The sequence below is a fragment of the Haemaphysalis longicornis genome, unplaced genomic scaffold (assembly GCF_048455015.1).
Source record: "Haemaphysalis longicornis isolate Haplotype H1 unplaced genomic scaffold, Haemaphysalis longicornis Haplotype H1 scaffold_6, whole genome shotgun sequence".
NCBI classification, from domain to species: domain Eukaryota; kingdom Metazoa; phylum Arthropoda; class Arachnida; order Ixodida; family Ixodidae; genus Haemaphysalis; species Haemaphysalis longicornis.
The window spans coordinates 94,405,637-94,431,173 of NW_027526407.1; the positions used below are offsets into that span (position 1 = coordinate 94,405,637).

Consider the following 25,537-nt stretch of genomic DNA (forward strand, 5'->3'; position numbering starts at 1 on the left):
ATACTCCTCAGCAACTGACTCCATGCGTCGAAACGGTTCGGTGAAGTTTACTGGGTGACGAGAGAGGTAGTCAGAAAAGTTGCTTCGACCACTGGTGTGTTGCACCCTAAATGTGTACTGTTGAATTCGGAATGCCAAACGCTCTAGACGTGCTGATGGCAGAGAGCGGGGGTTGCTCAGGATGCTGACCAATGACTTGTGGTCTGTCAGTACACAGAATGCTGATCCGTACGGGTAAATGTGGAAATGCTCAATTCCCCACATCACTGCTAACATTTCTCTCTCAATTAGCGAATAACGTGCCTCGAGTGGGGAAAGGGCACGACTTCCATATGCTACTACTCTGGTTTCACCTCCGGATGTCTGCGTGAGGATGGTGCCAAGGCCATGGGCAGCAGCATCAACAATGAGCGTGATGTCTTTTCTTGGGTCAAAGTAGGCAAGTGCTGTGCCTTCAGACAGCTTTCCCTTCAGTTCGTCCAGGGCGTTTTGCTGTTTGTCTGTCCAACACCAGTCCTCACCTTTGGTTATGAGTTTCCTGAGTGGTTTAGTGAGGTGGGCTATGTTTGGTATGAACCGACCGCAGTAGGTGACAAGACCAGGGAGAGACTTCACTTCGCTGGCGCTAGAGGGTGGTGATGCATCCAGTATTGCAGATACCTTTGTGGGGTCTGGCTGTACGCCTTTGTTTGAGAATACATGCCCGAAAAAGTTAAGCTCCTGTTGGTAAAACATGCATTTACTGTCATTCAATGTGAGACCACTCGCCAGTAAGCATTCCAGTGTATCCTTCAACGCTTCGTCATGCTCCTTCTCAGTCTTTCCATACACCAGGATGCCATCACTCACGTTGAGCATGTTAGGGATGTTGGCTAATACCTGACGTATGGTGTCCTGGAAGACCTCGGCTGCTGCGTTGATGCCAAGGTTGAGTCGCTTGTATCGGAAGAGTCCCACATGCGTAGAGAAAGTGGTGATCACACGGGATGGTGCGTCAAGTTTTAGCTGGTGGTATCCATCTTTCAGATTGAGTTTGGAGAACACAGTAGAGCCATTCAAAGCAACAAGGATGTCATCCACTGTTGGTATGACATGTCTCTCACGCTGAATGGCCTCATTGGCACATTGCATGTCAACACACTCGAATTTGCTGGGGGTCATGTGGGTTTGGGACTTCTACAATTAAAGATACCCAGGGGGTTGGTCCTTCAGCCAGGGGGTTGGTCCTTCAGCCCTTTCAATGATGTCGAGGGACTGCAGGCGTTCAAGTCCTTCCAGGGGCTGCCGCATGGTGAAGGGGATGCATCTGTGGGGTTGTGCTAGTGGTTGAACAGAGGAGTCAACATGAAGGTGCACCTGAAAGTCTTTGAGACAGCCAACACCTTGGAAGAGCTCTAGGTATGCCACTCTTTGGTCCAGCTGCTTGCTACCTTTTCTAGACTGTATGCGATCTGGACTACTCCCAGACGAGGTGTGGCAGAAAAGCTGAGCAGCGGTGCACAATCTCCAGACACGACGTAGAGCGCTACGTGGCTGCTGCGCTCCCTGTATGCCATGAAAACGTGCAGCTTTCCGAGTAATGGTAACGGAGAACTTGCACCATAAGCAAACACTCGACGTTTTGGACGTCTCCTTGCTGAAACGACTTTTCACATCGTTCGAAGTGACCATGGACACGATAGCACCAGTGTCAATCGTAAAACAGATGGGTTCACCGTTGACGTTGATGTCCACCTGTGGAGACGTGGTTGCTGTGAGAGATGGCTGAAGTCATAAACACGTGTTCATCACTGTCAGTGCCGCTGTCCCTCGTGACTGCATGTATGGTTTTGGATGCAGAACGACACACGTGAGCAAAATGTCCGATTTTGCGGCACGCGTTGCACTGCTTGCCGCAGGCGGGGCAGCTGGAGCGTCCTTCGCTGCGAGTCCACGATTGTCCACAGTTGTAGCACGTTGCATCTGCTTGTTGATGGTGTGGGGGTTCACGAGAGGCTTTTCCTCGGTGCTTCGGCTGATAATGAGGTCGTGAGTTTTGCTTGGTGTTTACCGCAAGTACAGGCGCTATGTTGTCCTTGCTCTGCTGATGGTCGTGTTCCATCACAGAGAGGTTGTGTTCAACTTCCTCAAACAATCTGCCTTGCCTGAGGATGCCTGCCAGGTCGAGGTCGTGCTACATGGTGTATTCGCAGAGGCGTGTTGATGTAGAAGTAGAATTCGATTTTTGATCTCGGTGTCAGCATAAGCAAAGGCACAGTGATTTGCGAGCTGGCGCAGCCTCGTGTAGAATGTGTCGAGCGATTCGCTTTCCAGTTGCTTAGCTTGACGGAAGCAGTAGATCTCGGATGTAGTGTTCACCCGTGGCGTGAAATAGTTGTCGAGCTTCTGGCGGGCTACAGAGTAGAGGGAAGTTGCGGCGACAGGGGTATTGGTGCTTGAAACGGTAGATGTAGCTGCGGCAGCAGGGGAGTCGGGTAACGCACAGTACATATTGTAAACTTCCTCTCCAACGTAGTGTAGTAGCATGGCCGTCTTCCGGGCGTCGTTTGTGATGCTGCAGGCCACGTTGAAGTTTTCGAAGCGCTTCACCCATCACAACCATTCGGTGCCGACGTTATTGGCGTCAGTGGCATGCGCGTTGAAGAGGGGAAACGGGGGAAGCGAACTATGCGCCATACCGCAAAATTCCGTCATTGTACGAGTGGAGGCAGCTTCATTCCGGTTAAAATTTTCACTTGGCAGCTGCTGCGTTCAGATGCATCCTCGTCGCCATTGTAACGCAGTGGGAGGTGCGTAATACGACCATGAATCAGCTGGGAAGAACATTGCTGTTTATTCCAAAACTATACAGCCATTCTGGGTGTGGCTTCCCTGATCCTGGTTGCCAACCTACATTTCCACATTGGCTGTTCATGGACACTACAGTGACCCCTGCCGCGCAGGTCCTTTTCATTATTTCTTTGCTCATGTCGTGTAAACCCCCCTGGCAAGGATATTTTCAGCGCGTATATCGCACCTTCGTTTCGTGTTAAGAATCGAAGCTCAACCGTGTCTGCAAGCACACTCGCGCTGCTTTGTTTTCATATGCTTATTTGGCCGACCAGCACTCTCATGTCTCATTCTTCCTATCCTGCAAATGAGTAACTGACCTCTACCACACAGTTCCTGTTGCATTATTTCCTGTGTTTCATTATTAGATGCGGCGCATCTCTTGCTCTGAGGCATGTCCCTCCTGCGTCGTCGGCGTCCGTCCGCACGCCACCTGCGCATGCGCGACTCTCCTCCGTTCGTCTCTCCCACAGCTGTGCGCAACACTCTCACTCCGGCGCATTAGCATAACGACAGCTGGTGCGCTTGGTTGGCGCGCGCTTCGCTGCGTTAAAAATGCGTTAACAGCTGCTCCGGTGCGCATGTGCGCGCATGCGCGACTCTCTCCCGCGGTCTCCTCTCCTTCAAGCGCTGTGAATATAAAGCGGGTATCGCTCCGCAGCGGTTCAGTCAGCGCTCACTCTCGTTCGACTTCGCGACACTTTGCTTGACGACTGTGTGCTTGACTACATCGTACTTCACTTGATTCTTCGATGAAGAGGTTATGGTTAAAGCACGTGTACTCTCTCATTTCGCGTATGCATGTGCATGAAAATGTAAAATTGGTCCCATCGTCCGCGTATGAGAACATCCGTATGTGATGGAAGGCATCCTACGCGTTCACAATACGTTTCACGCAATGTGGAGAATCAACCCAATGGAAACGCCAATTGAACCCCCAGATGCGTCGCATCACACCAGGGTTCCCTCGCGGGGAGATGGGGGCAATTTTTGCTTGCCTCACGTCATGTATACCCCCGTGGCAGAGATAATTTCAACGCTTATATCGCGCCTCCATCGCCTGTTTTAAGAATCAGAGTTCAGTTATGTTTGGAAGCACCGCCCGTACTGCTTTGTTCTAAGATGTCCATTTAGTCGTCGAGCACTCGCATAAGTCATTCTTCCCGTCTCGCAAAAGAGTGAGTGACCTCTGCCATGCAGTTCCTGTTGCATTCTTTCCCATATTCCATTATTTTTTTGCTTATGCCGTGTAAACCACACTGGCAAAAGGATATCTTCAAAGCGTGCATCGCACCTCTGTCGCGTCTTTGGAGAATCAGAGCTCGGCCATGCCTGCAAGCGCACCCCGCACCGCTTTGTTCTCGATGCTTATTTAGTCAACCAGCACTCACTTAAGTCTCAATCTTCCCATCCCGACAAGCGAGTGACCTCTGCCGCACAGTTGCTGTTGCATTATTTCCCGTGCTTCATTATTTCTTTGCTCATGTCATGTTAACCCCACTGGCATGGTTACTTCCAACACGTAATCGTGCCTCTGTTGCGTGTTTGAAGAATCAGAGCTCTTGTCTGCAAGCGCGCCCCACACTGCTTTGTTCTCAGATGCTTATTGAATGAATGAGCACTCGCATAAGTCTTATTCTTTACGTCCGTCAAACAAGTGAGGGGCCTCGGCCGTGCAGCTCCTGTTGCAGTATTTCCTGTGTTTCATTATTTCTTTGCTTATGTTGTAAACCTCACCGGCAGGGATCCTTCGAACGCATGTATGTATCACGCTTCCGTTGTGTGTTTTAAGAACCGAGCTCAGCTGTGTCTGCAAGCGTGCCCCTCGGGGATTTTTTTCTCAGATGCTTATTTAGTCAACCAGCATTGCTTAAGTCATTTGTCCTGTCGCATAAACGAGTGAGTGACCTCTGCCGCGCAGTTCTTGTTTCATTATTAGATGCGACGCATCTCTTGCTCTGAGGCATGTCCCTCCTGTGTCGTCGTTGTCGCGCCGTCCGTCCGCATCCCTCTTCCGTTCTTCTCTCTGACCGTTGTGCGCCACACTCTCACTCCGTCTCATTATCATAAACAACAGCTGCGTGCGCGCGCTTTGCTCGCTTCGCTCCACTCCTGTCGCGCGGCGACGCACGGTGCGCACAAGTCCGCGCATGCGCGACTCTCCTCCGTTGTCTCCTCTCCTTCAAGCGCTGTGAATATAAAGCACCTAGCGCGCTGCGGTGGTTCAGTCAGCGCTCGCTCTCGTTCGACTCTGCGTGACTTTGCTTGACGACTCCGTGCTTGACTTGATTTCCGATGAAGACGTGATGGAAGCGACGGTCCCTTCAGCGAGTGGGCTGACACAATCCAATACCAGCGTCAGCGCAAACGCTCAATGCAACGTTACGACCAATTGAACCCCCCGATGCGTCGCATCACATCAGGGTTCCCTCGCGGGAAGATGGGCTTTCTTTTCTTATGTTGTGTAAACCCCCCTGGCAAGGATCCGTTCAACGGATGTATCGCGCCTCTGTTGCATGTTTCAAGAATTGGAGCTCAGCCATGTCTGTAAGCACGCCCTACACTGCTTTGTTCATGGATTCTTATGTAATCGATCAGCAGCACAAAATGTTTATTCAACATAGAGCAATATATGCCTGCTTGTCCGGTTCGGAAACAACAGCCCCGTCCGCTCTTATTTGCGCACTCACTCAACTTGTCCTCGCTCTCAGACTATGTTTGACCCTAAACGCGAAACCGGCCAAAAAAATGCAATTTTTTAGAATGCGAAACGTCCAATGTACAGCAATGTCTGCGATCCTAACTGGACAAAAAGGAACAGATTCAGTATTGGCGGTGAGCGCGACCATGGGCGGCGCTGCGAAGCGCGCCTCCGTGATGTCGGCTTAGGGATTCTCGCATTTGTTGTCTGCTTCACTTGGGCTCGCTCTCCCTGCTGTTTCTTAGCGCTCGGTTGACTTCTGAGGATTGTCCGCACGAGATTTTGCATCTACGTAACTTTCTATGGTAATAATTGTGTTAAAATCGCATACTCTAGCACGGCGGGAGTTAAAATATAGTTTTGGATACCGCTGCGGAAGAAACATTGCTGGCGTCGCCCCATTCCTTACGAAGCCGGTCCTGTGCGGAGCTCGAAGAGTCGGAGCTAGGCGTCAGCTCCTGTATTAAGCAATCTTTCGAACAAAGGTAACAGCCAGCTGCTATAGTAACCGACAACAGTGAAACAACAGCAACAGCAACACCAAAACAAATTCCAGGCCTTCGGGGATGTCGGCTTCGGCAGAAGGCATTACGATCCCCAGTGATCGTACGTAAAGTAAAGCAGTTTTACAAGCTTGCCGAACGCTCGAAAGTATTGTATCACATCACTTTACATTTTCATGCAATGAAAGCCTGCCGACATGCACTATGGGGTGCAAAAACTGTAGATTGAGTTCCGAATAACCCACTGTGTGTATAGGCGCGTGCTAGTTTTTACCAGGCTTCCAGCCAGTACGGAGGTTTATTGAGCAAAACCAGTCACGTCTATGGTAAATATACAGTAACCCTATATTTGTTAAGACCTGGAGGGATATTTTTGTACATTTCCCACAGCCATATTTTCCCAATATTCAGACATGTGTTAGAACAGAGCTCCACTAAAGAGGAGGAGGAGTAAGGGAAGGAGGAGAGGACATTATTTAACATTAAAATCGAGCTGGTTTGTGGGCGGCGTCCTCAGTCCAGGACAAGAGAGTAAGAGTAATTTTTTTTTTCAATTCGTAGAACGCCATCCCGAGGAGACCAGGATTTGTTCTCTATGCCTTGAAGGGTTGGAAAACAATAAACAGCTGCTTGGAAATATTCATCGGTTTCGATTCATGTAATACATGCACACATACTATTTAATGCGTTCAATAGCGAGTACGGTATATCAAGCCTTCAACACCGTAATCATGTCATAATTGTTCGTGTTGAGAGTCAGTTCGTTATTATAATGATGGTTACGATATAAATTCGGAGCACAAAAGCCGCCCTCCAGTTGGGTGCGATCGCGGTGGCGTAGCACAAACCTTGTCATTGTATTTGCATGTGAGTAAACAACGCACGCTGTGGATATGCACCTTCTTGCACGCAGCCATAAAGAAAGACAATTTGTGAAGAAGGGTATGTATGCCATACAGCCTGAAGAAAATATCCACACAATCTTTGTGAGCGTCCCAAACATTCCCAAGCCTACTAATAAGATGTTTGTGACGGTGCAGAAAAATTACTGCGTTGTGCACAGAAAAAAAACATTTTATCAGATTCCTGCCAGTAAATTACAAGGAAAAAAATAGTGGACAGCCGCTTTATTTCCTGCTTTGCAGTGCGTGTCTAAGGGCCTGCTGCTTGGTGCATAGCGTTAGACTGCTGAGGTTTATAAAAGCATCTCAAAAGTACTTTAGGGAAGCCTACACATTCTGAATACTTATCGAGGAGCTCTAAGCAGTGAACCTCGTGAATAAGCTAGAAAGGACGAGTTTCATACGATCTTCTGGCCGGTGCTCTAAAGAAAGTTGTTCTATCTCTCCTCGTGTGTTGCAAACTTGTGGGGGATGCAGCTTGAAATTATTCAGATGTGTCAGAAGCTGGCAAAATAACTGCATTACTAGAAATACAGTTTTTAATGCACTGAAGCATCAAAGCGGACAATTTCTAGCACAGGCACTTCTGCCCCTCACAAACGGAGTGTAGCAAACGACAGCGGAGCGAGTCCCTAAGCCGACGTTAGAGCCAGAGGGCGCCACTCAAACATCTCACCGCCAATAGAAGCACACGTGCAATGCTTCTCTTTTTTTTCTCCTTTGGCTGCGAGAATATCCCTGGTATTTGTAAGACTGGTAGGATTTCTGTCTTTGCCACATGACAAAGTAATTGAGGGACATGACCGTCATGAATCACGAATAGCAAGGACAAAAGCACTATCTGCCTTAATCTCATTTTTTATCTCTTGCACAGAAGTCCCACTTTCACTAAGTACCCAAGCCAACTATACAGCTGAGCAAGAAGTTTTTTTTTTTCCAAACCTTGGAATTGAACTTATGTGTACCCATCGCTTGTTTTGTTTGGGGGCTTCTGACGCACGACTTGTGTGGTTAAGGTAGGTCACAGATTTCTTTTAGCGCACCTCGGCTATGGGATTTTCTCAAACACATTTTTCTGGACATGACAATCTATTCAACCACTTTTGTTACAATGTACAAGGGGCATCTGTTACATTTACATGTGTGCACATCGTTTTAAGTATTTGTACATGTATGCTCACCCATCAGTACTATACCATTTACCTACCGTAAAATTCCGAGCAAGCGCCCCCCCCCCCCAGCAAGTCGGAATTACCAGCAAAGTAGAGGGGGGCGCTATCCCGGAATGGCACCGAAATTCAAGATGGCGGCAACAATTGTTTTTATGAAAAAAAACGCAGTGTGCGTGGTTTTAAACTGTCATTAGGAAGATGAGCTTTATTATGCAAAAGATGTTACTGTTAGCAGCAAACTTAGCAGCAAAAAAAAAAGTTTGCAGCACTCTGCTGCAAAAACAATGTTCGCAGCACTCTGCTGCCCCAGTCATGGGGTGCCACGGCTTGATCTTAATCCTGTTCGTCACTTTCAAAACCATCGAAAGACTCCTCACAGTCTGTTGCAAGAAAAAGTTTGGCGCACTCGGCTTCCAGTCCGCCCCGGTCTTCTGGTGCTACGGCTCCAACATCTGCCAGCCCGCCGTGCAGGTCGCCGTCCTTAGAGCCGTCGAGTGCGTTTGCAATGCCGCACCCCTTGAAGGAGCGCGCCACTGTTTCCTCCGAAACAGCAGCCCACGCCTCGGCAACAAAATCAAGAACCTGCTGCCGCCACGGCTTCTTGAAGTTGCTTTTTGGCGTCCTCTCTTCCTTGCGCATGTATTCCTCCCACAAGCGCCGCAAGGTGGGCTTAAACGGCTTGTTCCAGTATACGTCAGCCGGCTGCAGGATGCTGGTGCACCCCGCAGGCACGTAAAGCACGTCGGTATCGTGCTCCTTGAAAGCGGTTCTCGCAGCTTCAGTTTTGTGGATGGGTGCCTGGTCCAGTACCAGTAACCGCCGCACATCATCGACGTTTGGGCCCCAAACCCTTGAGAGCCACTCCTGCAGCTTCTCCGAAGTCATCCACTCGTTCTTAGTGGCGGTGAGACGAACATTTGCTACGAGTGAAAAAAAAAAGTCCGCATTGTGTTAGAACCACCTCGGCAACATCGCGATTCCTCACCCCCATCAAAAAATAAAGTTATTCTCACCTGGTATGGGAAGACACGCAAAAGTCTTGGCTGGAATTTTGCCGCTTGGTTCCTTGAAGATGACGAACACCGGGAGCTTGTGGCCGGAGGCACGTGCAGCTAGGGCGGCCGTGAAGCCTCGCCGGGCACATCCGGTGTTCGCGATGCGAATGGTGCTTTCGCCGACCACGTTGTTTGTCCTGTTGGCGGGGTTGTCGATGCGCACCATCGTCTGATCCATATTGGCGATGTTGTACAGCGTGTAGTCGTTTCTCCATCGCAGGGAGTTCGCGGAAGTCCGGAAGGCGCTTACTGCCTCCGCAGATTCCTCGGGCGTCCTCTGGCTCTCGTTTGTGGCGCGGCGTATTGCAACGCCGAACCGCTGCTTCCACCTGCTTATGTAGTGGCTGGAAGCTACAAAGTTACCAAACTGCATGCTGTTTGCTATTTTTACAGCCTCTTCAGACGGCAGCCGGTTGCTAACAGCGCATCCCGTGCTTCTTTCGCGCTCTAGGAACTCGAACAGCGCATCGTCCACGTACTCGCTGAACACTGGGGCGCCGTTGCTTAGCTTCCGTCGAAGTTTTGCTTTTCCGAAGTTTTGCTGGAGGAGATTGTCGAAATTCTTCTCCCATTCCCGAATGTGCTTTCGGTCGAGCTTGAACTGTCGAGAGGTCTGGTGCACGTTCTTCCCGTGCTCTCGGTGCCATCGGATCACCTCGATTTTCTTCGCGACTGTGTAGGAATGCATGACCTACCACCGCCAAAACAGAGAAACAAATGGCGCGTAGCATTCGGGATGCGAAGTTGAAGTAGGATTGGATTGGATTCTTAGACTGGATCCGGCAAGCCAGTGTTGCCTGCGTGCGGTGCGTGATAACTTTTCTTTCCTCCATGCGCGGAAGGATGGGGTGAGGAGGAGGGGGTGCTTTCCCGGAACGGCGCAGAAATTTGAAATTAGCACTGAAGTGGGGGGGGGGGGGGGGGGGGGCTTGCTCGGGTGGGGGCGCTTGCCCGGAATTTTACGGTAGTTGCTCTTATGTGACGCAACTGCTAGTGAACGAGCATCTGATTCATCAAGTGCCTACGGCTAGTTTTCATATTGTTTCCACGTATGGGGGTCCTCATAAATATAGCTTTGTTTGACAGTCTGGGTTGGTTTAGGGGGCATTTTGGAGATTTTCAGGCATGCCAAGAATCTGATATTTTCCAGGCTAGTGACTTGTATGGGACTGCAACTATCAAGGCAACATTCGTATCTGGTGCATGTGAGTTGTCGAGAGGTAGAAAACTTCATTCATTTTCAGTGCCCTGCTCTCTCTCGTGGCAATACGTGCTTGCTTATGGTAACGTTATAAGTTCTTATAATATGATGGCTTTGAAATGCTTTTCACCGACCCACACTCTCATTCAGTCAAAACTAAGCTAAAACTGCCAGCTTCCAACTGCAATACCGCCCTTGTTAAATCCTTGAAAAGGTATGTGCCACACTTTTAGTCAATTTGAGACACCGAAAGAAAAAGAAGGTGTGGGTAGCGTATCGCTAGCCGCGGGGTGCATGGGGCAGTGGCGAGAACGAAAAAGTAAAATTGAAGAAACGTTCGGAACAATAGTGCACTTTGTTGTGTCTCCTACCAGCATTATGGCGCTGTAAAACGGTATAGAAGACCAGCATCATGCGCCAGAAATGAACAAGCTCTGCTGTCTGCAAGGCACTCTTCGTGGAGCCGTTGCGAGGCTGATGAAAGCAGCAACTGAGCTAAATCGAACTCCATCGCCATTTCCACATGACCTTCAAGCGGTCACCAGCCAGCTCGCGAGAGCCTTCCTTAAACAGCTTCATGACAAGATTGCAGAGGCACTTGAGGGCGACAAAATTGAGCAGGATTTTACCACTGCCTGTGAGTACCACAAAAGCATATGTTATGCCCTCAGTCGGCTGCTCTCAGCCTTGAATGTTCTGTGGGCGTCCGGCGTGAGAGTTCTCGATGGCGGATGTTCAGGGGATCCAGTACCTCCCCAACAACAGAGCACCGTGTCGGAAAGCGTTTGCCCTGCAGCGTTCCCCCCCCCCAATATTGAGAAATTTAAGCATTTACCGGCGTACCTTATTGGGGATGCAAAACACGGCGTTGAGTGGATTTGCCTCAACGAAAGCATTACCGTAAGCAATGAATATGCTCACCGATTGGTTTGGACATACGGAGCTACTCGTAGACGACGTCATCAACAGCCTAGTCATCATCACTCTAGTGAAATCATCAGCGCAAGTGTCGCTCCTCTAAGACTTGTATTAGCAGGTTCGATTCAGGACTAGCTGCCTCCAAAGCCTGGGTGTTCCGGCTGCGGACTACGCAGTGATTCTGCATCACGTCCTTATGTGCGCACTGCCAGAAGACCTGGCAGTTCTATACTGTTAGTGCATGAAGGAGACTGCGAACGACGACAACCCCGAGCCAGTGCCTCAAGGAGAACAAGTCAAGGCCATCGTGGCATTGTGGGTGTTCAGGTGGAGAACAGGGAGGAGGGTCAGGTCTTTTATGGAATTCCATCTTTAAGGCATGATCATTCCCCCAATCGCCAAGAAACTTCTCCCAGTTTCCATCCACCTTGACCTTACCAGCAGTGTTTGCATGGGGTTTCATGGATTTATTGTGGCGAATAAAAATAAAGTGCCATTGTGCAATGGTAAGGAGCACAAAATGCAAGATCACAGTGCAGTCTTCAGCAGAGGAAAAGCTATGGCGCATTCTAGGAGCCACTGCTGTTTCAGGTGCGCTAAAAATTCACATGGCTTACTAGTGCATGGTGTAAGTGTAACACCTGTTTGAGACACCATATTGCAGTCCTTTGCTTTCATAGAGATGTCAATCGTGAGGGTCTCTGGCAACGAGACAACTGATTATGGCGGACTTCTGGGCAAGTTGGTATTGCGTGGTAGATGAGTAAAGTGCAAAAATTACACAAAAGGCGAGGAAGGTCAACAGGGACAAGCACAGTGATTGGGAGACCACTACATAAGAACTCCTGCTGGTAGCACTTGCTCCTCGTTGGTGCTGCTCCAAACTTGGCCACAGTGGCCATATGAATTGAGTGATTGTGTTTTGATCTAGATACTTCTCGACGCGACCAGCCAACGTACTTTCGGGAGCTGTCTCGACAGCTTGCCTTGTCTTGATCCGGAATCGCACACTTAGTGGTGTTCGCATTTGGCAGCTTGGACCGTCTGTGGCAGTACCACTGCCGGAAGGTTGCGGTCACACTCGGCAGCAACTTTCACTTGAGTGCACCTACCCAGAAAGCACTCGAAGTGCTAGAAGTCTGCACCGTCAAGGGTTCGTTTAAGAAAGCACGCATAGTGATGATTCGCGGCCGTAGCTTGCTCTTACTGACCGAGCCTTAAGAAAGTAAAGGAGTACTGACACGAAAATTTCATGTTCTACTTTTATTGCTTTTATCGATGCTTAATAGTCTGGCGAACCCGAAACAGCACTTTAAATACTTCAGCGCGCAATAATCAATTACATTGAACGCCCTGAAAATTGTGTTTCAAATTCCCGTGCTTTCATCCCGAAAGGCGCATATGACAGAATCCCGGCATGACCTCACTGCTTTGTGCAGACGTCAAAACGCTGGGGAGGCCGGTGGGGGCGTTGTTTCAACCGCGCCGCCGCCGGAGCTGAACAGCTTAGCTGCCTGAAGGTGCTAGGCCTACCATTGTGGCAGAAATTCGATGATCGCTTTCAATAAAAGTCCTGATGGCGACTTCTATTGTGATTCTGGGCTATATTATCGCTTACTTTCCTGTGTGTGGAACTTTATTTTTGCCAACAGTGCCTTTCTGGGCAGCAGTTATGCCTCTAGCTCTGGCTACGGGCACCCATTTATGATTGCGCTGGCACCCGCTCGCCGCTCGCGGGGCCGCGTGTGTGAAGTGACGTCACGAGTTTCTGACGAGCGCTGTCGCATCACTTCTTTTGGCTTTCACGGGGTGATGTCACGCTGATGTCCATTTGCTGAATGCCGCTGCGCGCGCGTCTCCGTCAGCGCGATAAATGAGATCCAATTAAAGTGTGTTCTTCGCGTCGCAGGCCGCTCAAATTTCAGCCAGGGTATTCTGTTGAGTAAAGGAAGCGCACTGTGCAATAATATTAACGCCGAAAATTGGTGTCAGTACTCCTTTACTGACACCAATTTTCGCTTGTAAGCGAACTTTCGCTTGTTAGCAAACATATCTAGTACTTCAACGATAACCTTTGCACTGTTGAGACAGTGCTTGGCTGGGTACCTCAAGGGCCATACGGAGGAGCAAGTAAGCTCCACATCACAAGCAACAGCGCAAGTGCCTTGTTTTTAGTCCGTATCAAAGGAGCTCGCATTTTGATCCAACTGGTAAACCCGTCAGATGTGCTTTGCCAGGCGCAAAGGCTTCGGGCATGGGAGAATGTCAACTACCCGAAAAGACGTGCATCACACTTACAATCAATTTGCGACAGTGGAAGAAAGAGAAAGATGATGTGGCTAGTTCACTACTAGCAGGGGCTTCATTGGTCAGTGGCGAGAAAGAAAAATAGTAGTTATGAGACGTTGAGAACGATAGCGCACAGTGCTGTGTCTTCTTTGTTTTCAACAGCCCTCTTCTGCTTCTCCCTGTAATCGGCGCCAGTCACGAGTGAGCCAGTTTTGCTTCTGCCCCAGAGTGCCACCTCGTCACATAGTGCAATTTGGGCATTGCTTAGGTCATGTTGCACATGGCAACTAGTTTAAAGTTTGTGCACCTAGTTTAAAGTTTGAATTCCTTATTTAAACCAAAAAAAGCAACATGTACAATGTACACAGGGACCCAAGAATGTTTATAGGGGGCCCGAAGGGCAACAGGGATGGTGCAAATTTTCTTGTGAGTAGTGCCAGCCGAGTAGCTTTCAAACCACTAAGGCCCTGTGTGACAGTCACACCGGCAATATCTTTATGACATGGTGCAGTATGGTACAGCATGGTGCAGTGGCTGCTCTTGGCAGCATATCAAGCTCTCTAGTAGAGTGATAAAGTAGTTCATGACATGAATATCACTGACTCTGGTCATACCATCAGCTGCTAAATGCATTGCTGGTTATACGCCTCGAGATTCGCAATCGCTGCGCCGCCTGCCGCCGCTTCTCCGCGGCGTTTGCGGGATTAGCGCTGCGTGGCTGATAGGTGGTCATGCAGTGTTTTGGTTCTCTTTCGCTTCTCTTTGCCTTTCCGCGCACTAAACAACTTGTTATGGTGACGTCTGTAAGTTAACTGCACGTTTAGGGCACTTAAAAAAAACAGCCGCATCTTGGTAGAGCACTCTAACGCCAACAAGAGCTACCCGGGGAGGCGGTTCTGCGCGCTTCTTGGCTGCTTTTGTGGGCGTTGACGACGGTAGCAGCATATCACCGCTGTCACCTTCGAACACGTCAGCACAAGTGAATTCTATTTATTGTCGCCTCGTTTACACCTGATATTGGACTGTGTAAGAGGTTGGTTCGTTTTGCAGCGCACACAACAAATGCGGCTTTGCTTCGAATATGTACGTTGTAGAAAAATATGTTTCGGGGATGTGATAACCCGATAGCTGACAAAAACTTGTGCCTTTTATGGGAATATAAGACACGCAAAAATGTTAAGTACACTCAAAGGCTGCGCATTGTCAGATATGTGCCCACTCATGCTTTATAGTAAGAACCGAGGTATATGTTAATGAAACCACGGGAAAATGAATGGTCCGCAAGTCCGGAATAAATAGAATAGTCGTACGGGAATAAAAAAAAACCGAGTGCAGCTTCTGAAATGCTAAAGACGTTTGTTTAAGCAAGGTAGTATTCACTAGACCAACTAGATGCGAAATGCACTGATATTTCGCTAGACATTGGGGGGTGGGGGGGTGAGGAGGAGGACGCTTAACTATCGTTTACAAATGCGGAGCGAAATCAACGAATGAACGTTTTAGTAATCACACACACAAGCTGCGTGTTCACTTTTCGTTTGTTTTTCGCCTTCAACCAACGGCTGAGCACCCGCGGCGGATGCATTTTTTGAAGAATACAGGGTAGGCAGTTCACAAGCGATACGAGGTGTCATTGGAAGAGCTGATTGATTGATCGCAGGGTTTAACACGCCGACGCAACGGAGACGATGAGGCATGGCGTAGTTGGAGGGCTCCGGATTAATTTTGACCACCTGGAGATCTTTAACGTGCGCCGAAATCTCGTACACACGGGCTCGTTGGAAGAGTGTCATATCTGATAAGGGTCTCTGATTTCGGTTTTTGCTAGATTCTGTAGTCCTGTGTCACATGACGATGTTTCGAAGAAGAGTTTGGTGACGGACGCGGATTACTCTATAAGCCCATCTTCGCGCTTCTCGTGTAGGATAAATGTAACAGATGAATCTTTGCGAGCGCTCACCTCGGGACAAGACGACCCAGCATTAAATTTGTCGTCGTGTGCTGACTCCGGAGTGTAATTTTGCATTAACCATCGTACTTCTTTGGTACAATGTTTGTGAAATTTATGCCGCATTGGCTTGTTCATGGTACTGATCAATATCTGATATGTGATATTGGCAGGCGTAACTTGCATGCTGTCAGGTATGAGTGCTCCGCTGGATTTTGTAAGTGCACGAAGTCGATTTGCATCATAGTGTGTATGGCCGCAACATGACCATCGGAGCAAACACTGCTTACGGAGACATTGCCACTAAATTTCAGGGCAGCGGAATTGCAATCAGCTGCATGCAAATGCTGGCTTCGGGACGCCGGCCTGTGGCACACGCCCGGCGCTCATATAGATCTCACTAAGATCGCGTCATAAACGTTTATACTCTCGTGAACACAGCACGCTTGCAAACAGAGTGCCTGCTCCACGTTATTCGGTATTTCAAACGCGGACGAACGGTAAATCGCTGACTTAAACGAGCCCCAAAAGCAACGGCGACGGGGGAGCGGGCCGGGGACTCCCGCGCCTTCTTTCGAAACGGGCCGCTAGGGGGATTGCAGTGGCACCCCTACAGGCCGCGCTTGAGGCGTATATAGAGAGTAATGCTGTAGTGATCATCGGGAATCACCTTTGTGGGCCAGTGCTCACTGCTTTTATTCTTAAATTGATAACAACACATAAACACAGGCACATAGGTTTTTGTGCTGGAGAATACTGGTTTTTGGCGCCACCCACTTGGAGCATGAAATTTCTCAGTGTCACGTTTTGTGGCACGTCTCGACCAGCTCAGAAGAATGGACACGGGAGAATTGTTGGCATGTTTATCACAGCACACATTTATTATGCACAACTACAACCCGTAAGCAAAATAAACACAAAGCAAACAAAGAACTCAACCAAATAATTCCTAAATACTAATCCCTAACGACAACCCAGAAAAGGCACCAAACCAAACCAAAAGTCACTACAATGAAGTCCCTAATAACGCTACCCGTCCTAGTTCCAGTCTATACAACGTCCGTGTTAACAATCCTAACAACAATGGTCATCTAATATCAAGTCCCTAGCAGACGGGCCTACCGCTGTCTCCGGTGCTGACGTGTCGTACCCGTAGCGTGGCTGTGACACGCTGGTAGTCGTAGTTGTCCGCTGCCACGGTGCCGGTGGTGGTGGCACCGATGTAGTTGTGCGTGGTAGTCATACGGTAGACCGCTCTTCAGCTACCCCTCGTGGTAGCCCTCGTAGCAGGAAGCAACCCCTGGCCTCGGGGCCGTCGCCGTGGAAGCAGGTAGCACTGGGGAGCTCCGGGAACGTCGCCGCATGGGGACCGCCAAGGCGTTCTCGCTGTACGCAGGCACCCGACCGTCGTCGCTGGGGCCACCAAAGCACAGGTTGGTGGTACGACGCGGAAGTAGGAGCCGATGCCACGTCGGTCCACTCCGGCCCAGGCTGAGTCGTGGCTCTGGTCGATGGCATAGTCTCGTACCCCCGGCTTGTTTCTCGGACTCGTGCCACCTGACCTTCCTGATGTGGCGTTCTACTGATCTCTCTCTCCCTCCCGGCCTGTGCCCCGAGGTTAAATAGCCTTTGCCCGGCCATCGCGGCACTGTTGCATTCGCTGTGCCCGTGTCTGCCGCACGGGTCACCACCACATTGGTCATTTCTCCATGTGCCTCCCTCGCGTCACCTCCTCATTAGTCCGCTCTCTTTGCGGGAATTTTGCATTCTCTTTCTTCGTCTTCCTTTTCGTCGGCCTCTGGCTCCACTATGACTCGTCATCTTTATTCCCAAGGGGGATTGCCCCCTTAATCATGACACTCAGCATATCGGCGTTAAGGCTTTAATGAAGTAGAGGTTAGTGTGTAGCTGCCTCCACTGTCACAATATAGACACATTATTTGAACTTTTGTCCTTCATTTGCTTAATTCAGATTCCTGAAAAGCAACGGCTGCCACTTAATGCACTGTTGAATCTATTAGAATGCAAGCTTGGCCTAAGGTGTGCACCCAATATTTTTATTTTCAAGTATACCTTCACCATAATTTTGTACGGAATGTCTTGGCTTCAATGAGGTGGTTAGCTGCCTTTTATTTTTGTAGTTAGTGACCATTTACTTAAGTGACCTTTTTATACTTGGCCATTTTAGGAGCCCTTAAATTCATCTGCTCTCGATTGTTACCATTTAGCATTACTCATGGCACATTGTACTCAGTTAAAAAAGTGACTTAAGAAAGGGGTTTGTCACTTTATTTATCAAGCAGCCGAAAAGGAGTTCACCTCAGCAAATGATATTAAATTGTCATCACACGACCTCCATTTCACCATAACATTTGGCCTCACGAAGCCTTGACATTACTATTAGTTGTCATTCTTAACTGGCATTGAATGGCGGGTGTTGGATATCTGTTAAGAAGCTGTGCTTGCAGAAATTAATTTTAACGTGCTTTTATCCCTTTTTTCTATGCTACCAACACCTGGAAAGCTCTCATGTCACCAGGCACGAGAGAGCGCACAGTGGCGAGAGACCTTTTGTCTGCCCGCTCTGCCAGAAGGGCTTCACAAGGGAAGGAACCCTACGGAGACACCACCGAGAAGTGCACGCCAAGCAGAGGCCCCACGAGTGTGAGCTCTGCGGCCAACGCTTCAGCGAGGCCTCGAAAATGACTCGGCACCAGCGGCTCGTGCACACGCGAGACGGTCCCTTGTTCACATGTCCGCAGTGCACGAAATGCTTCCTTCTTAAAGACGCCCTCGACAGACACTTGTTGACCCACACGGGAGAAAAGCTGTATGTTTGTGACACGTGCGGTTTGAGGTTCACACAACTTGGCTCCATGAAGAGGCACAAGATGGTGGTGCATGCGAGGCAGTACCCGCACCACTGCCCGCACTGTGGGAAGGGGCTTGCGAGTGTGCGTGACCTGAAGGATCACCTGCGTACGCAACACCCAGATGGGAGTGAAGGTGCTACAGGGGAGAACAATGAGTGATGTTGATACTACAGCAGTGCAAAAGTGCTTTCAACAGTGTTTTTTTTAGCCAGGTTACATTTGTACATGTCATATTTGGTGAAAACATTGTTTTTTATGGCAGTGTCGGAGTGTATGTACCACTGCAAGACAGCCTTGCAAGCTTAGCAGCATGCTTGTATTCAAATTTGATGAAACGTGAACATTTCCATTTCTGCGTATTATACAAATATTTTTACTTTCCACTTCCTATGACATGTGGTCTACGTTCAGTATTGTAAATTGGTGCTATGATACACTTTTCAAATATTTTTAAAATGGTTTATACACCGAAACGTTTGTACATAAAAAGAACCAGCGAAAAAGGATGCAGGACACTAGATAAAGGAGCACAAACACACCGCTGGACTAACAACTGATCTATTTCGGAAAAACCAGACATTTATATGTGATTGCTACGCACGGGCACACTTTGGCCAATGTAAAAAAACATGGTTACGTAGATAAAAACTGATATTCTTTATTCGTTAAGGCCACCAAGAGATCGCTGACACAAGTCTCCTTGTTTTAAATGCGGAGCATTTCTTAGGCTCGCCTGGTCCTCCGTCGTTGATGGCGGCGCCGTCCACACGCTCACTGCGCATGCGCAACTCTCCTCCTTACACCCACAGCTCCGCGATACTACACTATAAAAAAAAAAGAAATAGTTAGCGGCGCCCGGTTTCGATCCCACGACTCTGGCCGCAACGGGAGGTACAGGAGCAAGTGCTACGAACGCGCCTAATGTCCTTGACTCATTCAAACTACGTCAAAAAGCTACTGATACAACGAAGGCACGCGAAGCTGAACGTCAACGGAAACGACGAACTGAAAACTTTACAGGGGGATGTTGAATTTCCCGTGGGAAAGCTGTGGCGGGAAGCGCCACGCGCCTTGCAGCTCAACCAGCCCCGTCCGCAGCGCCTCTGATGCTGATTGTGGCAGGATGCCCCTAGGGATTGGCCAACCAAAGAATCCATCACGAGATAGGTTCGCGTTCAACCACCGTCGTCATCTTTCCGTAGGGGAACCGCCGAAGAAGAACGAGAAGACAAAGCAGCGAAGAGGAGGGCGTGTACATTGCTCTCAGCCGGTGCACCAATGTCAACAACCTTTACCTCACCAAAGCTGACGGAGACTACCGATTCTACCACAGAGACAACATCGACAAGAACATGATGGACGAGTTTCGGCGCCTCGAGAACCACCGCCTACTCACCGTAACACAACAGCACTTGCATGCCTTTGTCACCAGTGTGGACCCGGACGCGGAATTCCCTCTGACGCTAGTAAAAACCAGATCACTCAACATAACGGCAACACAATGGAACCACACGGAACTGCCATGATGCTTCGAATTCTCATCAGGGTTCCCCACTGGAAGATGGTGTAATTTTTTTCTTATTTAAAATGCCTCGAATAGCTTGCGCTCGCATCTCAATTTTTCTTTCCCCACCCAGAGTGCTGGTGAGTTCAAACTGAGGAGCACAATCCTTGCAATTTTTTGCGTGTAAAGCTAAATTACTACCTGTTCCTCAGCCCAAAGTTGTCCGGTGCTGTCCCAGCTAATCATTAAGGCACCCAACCGTTTGACTGATGTATATTTTTCTGGAGGACAATGGGACTGATTAGACATCACATGTCTAATCGCATGTCGTGAACCTTGTTTGGTGGTTTACCTGACAAGGGTTGGCTTTCCACTTGGCACTAGAGATTTTGGAACACAAACATGAAAGTTTCATTTTAGTTTGTTCAGTTGTTAGTCCAGCTGCGTGTTTGTTCTCCTTCTTCGAGTGCCCTGCGTCCTTTTTCACTGGTTTTTTATGCACGTATCAACCAACTTGCCCAGCATTTTTCAATCTTGATCCAAATGTTTACTTTGTCTATAATTTTCTGTCAAGCGATTTCTGCGCCCAGAGATTTTAGCCAGGTTTTTTAGACTTGAGGTATTTTCTATTCCTATGCTTAGTTTGTTCTCTGTTGGCTCCAGACTGCTTGCCATGTTTTACGGAGATGTCTGATGTGTGGCTTAAGGTCAGTGTAGGGTACTGGTGTGATGTGTGCTGTAGTCATGAGTGCAGCAGCAGTGGCCGTTTGATGTGTGGTCTCATTCCCAGAAATTCCAGAGCGGCCTGAAACACACCATATGGGTATTTCCAAATTTGAGGCATATGATCACATAATAACCTTAAAAACAAAATTGATTGCATAGTTTTTGGAACGCTTTCTGGTTAACAGTGCGTGTAGCGTGCTAAGAGTTAGTGTTTACAATGGACTTTGGAATTTGATGTTGCACAATGCGATTTTAAAAAATTGGGATATTGTACACTTCTGCCATAAAAAAATGCTGTCGTGGAAGTTCATCGTTTCACTGACATGAAAGTTCAGTCTGAGTGCAGCACAAGGCACAGTGGTAGCAGAATGACACGTCGCTGTAAAACTGTGCACCAGTCTTATCCTCCATAAACACGAAATGTTGCAGAATCGCAATTCTTGGGGACCTGTTTTTGTCAATTTGCGTAAAAGACAGGTCACGCAGCACTGGAGATGCCATGGTGGAATGAAATCGATGAAGGTTGTCTTCTGCTTGACCAAAAAGGGGACCTTGAGTTCAGAAGCTGTTTCTCACTCTGGGCATGATAGTAGATGGACAATATCAAAAGAGTTGCTGTGGAGATGTATCGTTAAAGGTTGAATTAAAAGGATGGTTAGTCATAGAAATGATTTTTTAGGCATTCAGCAAGCTTGCGTATATCCTCTGGGGATGTAGGTACCATTTCTCGCTGCCAGCTTAAAGGCTCTAGACAAGGCTAGTGCAGAAAGCTTCATGAGGAAGGCAAAGCCCCAGATGCAGCACTGGGTTGAGCATTTCTAGTGCCATTTTTGTTGCAGACTTGAAGCTCCACAACACTGCCATATTCCAACCTGCACCTTACCAGAGACGCATAAAGACGCAGATGATGTTGTTTGTCTGCACCATAGGATTGGTGCGAGAGGACTTTAAAGGTGTTTAGTGCTTTCAGGCATTTTTATGTGTGGAATGAATGTCAACTTGGTTTTGAGTAATATTCCTAAAAACTTGCGTCCTTGTCCAGAACTGATATGCCATTAAGGGTGATATAGGGGTCCGCATGAATACTGTGCTGCCGAGAGCGCAGCAAAAGTACTTTTTCCTGACATCCAGGATCAGTTTAAAACCATTTGTGTCTGCCCAACCAGTAAGTTTGTTTACATCAAGTTGAAGTTTGTGTTTGCTAATTGATAAGCTGCCAGATTTTATAGATATTCGAACGTCATCTACATACATGAGACAGAAAATGGTTGGTGGCATAGCCTTTCAGAGCGAGTTAACTAGAAACAATGTGCAGCTTAGAACACCACCTTGAGGCACGGAATTTTCCCACTTATCACGCTGAAAAAATAGTTTAAGTGCATATGACTTCACAACTACCTATACCACTTGCAAAATAGAAATTTTTTAACACTCATTGTGTATTTTTCAGTTAAAAATTGTCTGTCGTGGCTGGAATGAAGCTGAGTGAGGTACTGAAGCCAGTTCTTTCTAAATAAACTAAGTGGTATGTTGTTTTCATGGCTCCATTTAAAGTACTTCTTCAAAGATCAGCCAAGTCTTCACTACTGAGTGGTTCATGGGTTTTTAGGGCAATTTTTAAGTTAGCTGGTAGCTTTGTAAATAGGCTACTGACTCATTGCATTCACTGGTGTTAGACCGTTGGCCAGCCTAAAGCCGGACCAAGTAATCACCTCGCACAGGCTTGGTGTGTAGATGATGAAAGGCATTAAACGGCCATTCACATTAAAATTTTGCTCTCAGTTATGTGTATATGCACCTATTAAGGTGTTGCACCTCTTGGCAGCCACTCAGTTACCCCCCTGGTAACCAGAAGACTGCTAATGTCAATGTTAACGGCACAGATTGTGTGCTTTATTGAAATTAGCATACTTCTTTCATGACTCGAACATTTACAGTGATGTCAAGGAAAAATCGTCAAATGTTTCACTGGAGGTGACAGCCATGCTTCTGTTAAAATGAAGACGTAATCAGATAAAGAAATAGTTGTACATCCTTCAGCATGACACTTCATGTGAGTTCTACAAAGACAAGGTGTTTTTATGTTTTGAAACTCTGTTCCACACATCGTGGAAGGTAGTCTTTCTGGCCATAATCTTCCTTGGATTCAAAGTCTCGCATCAAGATGTCTATGAGAATATTATCCAAACTGTCATACTGCCGTGACTTCTTCATAAGATCCTACACATGAAGAGGGCTCTAACAAATGAGTAGTACTTAGTTGCACACGGCACTCCTCACAGTTGTCGAGGGGATGAATCAAGTGTAGATTGTCATGTTGTCTTCGAATATGCTGTTATTGTGATGAGAAAATAAGAATTAATGTGCTGCGATTTGCTCAGTTGCCACTTATATGGCTGCAGGCTATGTCTATTTACATTGCATTTATGAGGTTAAAATTACGAGTGGCATTGCAAAAACTTGGAGAATTGCGGAAGGTATAAAAGATGTTGAAATTTGAAAACGGAAGAAGAATAATAAATCAAATTAAAATTTAGTCAGATATGCAAAATGGAAATGAGTGGACATGCTGCCAGAAGGAATAATTGCAGATTATAAGACTTTCCTCCGAATTGGTTTATCTTTTAGCTGTGATACCAATTCTAATAACGGTGCTGTGAATCATGCAGTGCCTGCGGGAACGTACACTAGCCATTATAGCGAAGACGTTTGGAATGCCTGTTACAAAGAGAAGAATTTAGGACTGCTTTCTTTTTTTCACAATCAGAAAATTCGGAAAACCCTGGGGGCCTGGATGAGACGTCTTCGTGCCGGACACAAGGCTTTGTCTTAACCCAAGAGTACCACGACGAGCCCAGGCAACTTGACCAGAGTGAGAAGCCACCAGGAAAGTTCCAGTGCTCATACTGCCCATATTCGACTGATTTTGGGTGAGTTATGTGTATACACGAAGCTTCCGCCAAGGAAAAGAAGGCAGAGCTGTTTGGCATGCTCCATGGCAGTAAAATATGGTGGACCATGGATGAGATAGCAGCTCATTTGCCCCACTGTTTGCTGAGAGGGCTTGTGTCTGCCAGCTCGCTGTTCCTGTTGCAGCTGGTCATGCGTAGTTTGGGCCTTGCATAACATGCAGAATGTTTTTATTGTTTCAACATAAGAAAACATTCTGTACAACTGAGCACATAATTGATAAAACGTTTGTGATGTTTATGTGATAAGTGTTTACAAAGAAGGCATCCTTTACTAAAGAAACACCATTGTACAAATAATTACCCGCCGCGGTGGCTCAGTGGCTAAGGCGTTGCGCTGCTGAGCACGAGGTCGCGGGTTCGATTCCCGGCCGCGGCGGCCGCTTTTCTGATGGAGGCGAAAAGCAAAAACGCCCGTGTGTACGAGATTTCGGCGCACGTTAAAGATCCCCAGGTGGTCGAAATTAATCCGGAGCCCTCCACTACGGCGCGCCTCATCGCCTGCGTTGCGTCGGCGCGTTAAACCCCACAATCAATCAAATCAATTGTACAAATAATTAAAAACGGTTATCAGTGTGCACCGCTGAGAGAGAGAGAGAGAACAGTCTTTAATGAAAACTGGCGATGTCAGCCCAGCTAAGATGCCTGGCTTGCTACGCCAGATGAATGCGATGACGATGATAATTATAATGATGAAGAGGAATACATATGATTTTAACTAATTACAAAGTCTGATCAAGACTTGTGTCTTTTAGGTATGCCAATAAGGCTTTCAGTGCACTAGCGACACGTTTGGAAGAGTTCCAAGGACCTAATACGTCCCTCAGTTCTAGTTTTGCGGACAGCGGCCGGCCCAGGGACACTGCGAAAGACACTCTTTGTGTAGTAAAGCGCACACAGTCACATATTAGGTGTTGGAGGTCTTCACGCACACCACACTGTGGGCACAGAGGCGAGGAGGACTGATTGATTTTGTAGCAGTAGTATCGCGTGTAGGCGACGTTCAACCGCATGCGGTGCAGTACTGCTTCATCATGCTTGGATAGTCCCGGTGGCATCTTAAAATTACAATGCGGGTCGATAGAGTAGAGGGGCACGTAATGGCGGGATGCGTCTGCCCAAAGCGATCGCTGCATGCTCCATGCCACACTAGATGCAAGGGCTGAAGCATCTTTGCGAGAAAATGGCACCGGTATTTTTGATCCGCGTTGGTCATGCGCTTTGGATGCTGCAACGTCCGCCTTCACATTTCCAGTTATCCCGCAATGGGCAGGGAGCCACTGAAGTGCTATTATGCATTAGTGCTGTGTACTTCATAATGCACACCTTGGCCTCAAAAGGCCAAGGTCAGCTGGAACGCCAATAAGCCTGACAGTGAGTGTTGGATCCTTAAATTTCTCTGCACACCTGAAGTTCACAGTTTTATGAATCGGGAGAGCCCCACTTTGTAGCTGCCTCCAGTTTCACAGTATAAATATTCTGCAAATTCTCGTCATTCATTTGTTTAATTTGAACTCCTAAAGTGTAACTCAGTCATTGTGTATAGGGTAAAGTACATTCCGGAAAATTACCCTAGAGAACTCGTAACTAGTTCCACTCGCTAACTTTTTTTAGTTAGGTATTTATCCATGGCTTATGCCGTGCCCTATTCCAAAGAATGCAAGCTTGACCTTAAAGCATTCATGCTTTTTTTCCAGCCCTTCATCATAATTATGCTTAGTATGCATTGACCCACTTAAAAGTGGTTCACAATGCTCCATTCCTAGGACTAGCAGTTGTGTAACAAGGCAGAAAACGCTAGAAACGCAAAAACAGGTGACGGCACTCCATATACGTCAGTGTACTACAGTCAAACCCGTTTATAGCGAATTGCAATATGCACCGGGATTAGTTCGATATATTCAATAGTTCGATATAGCCGAACCCGCCTATAACGAACTTATTGTT

General features: G+C 47.8%; 1 long non-coding RNA gene and 1 pseudogene across 1 annotated transcript in view; one reads left to right on the plus strand and one right to left on the minus strand.

Moving 5' to 3' along the window:
• LOC144141038 (uncharacterized) overlaps positions 1 to 25,537 on the plus strand; it is a 37,245-nt gene that overhangs the window by 8,183 nt on the left and 3,525 nt on the right. The window contains exon 3 of the long non-coding RNA XR_013316418.1: positions 23,389 to 23,551. This is a non-coding gene — a long non-coding RNA (uncharacterized LOC144141038). The remainder of the gene's footprint in view (positions 1 to 23,388; positions 23,552 to 25,537) is intronic.
• LOC144141674 (uncharacterized) lies at positions 1,183 to 2,676 on the minus strand (annotated as a pseudogene).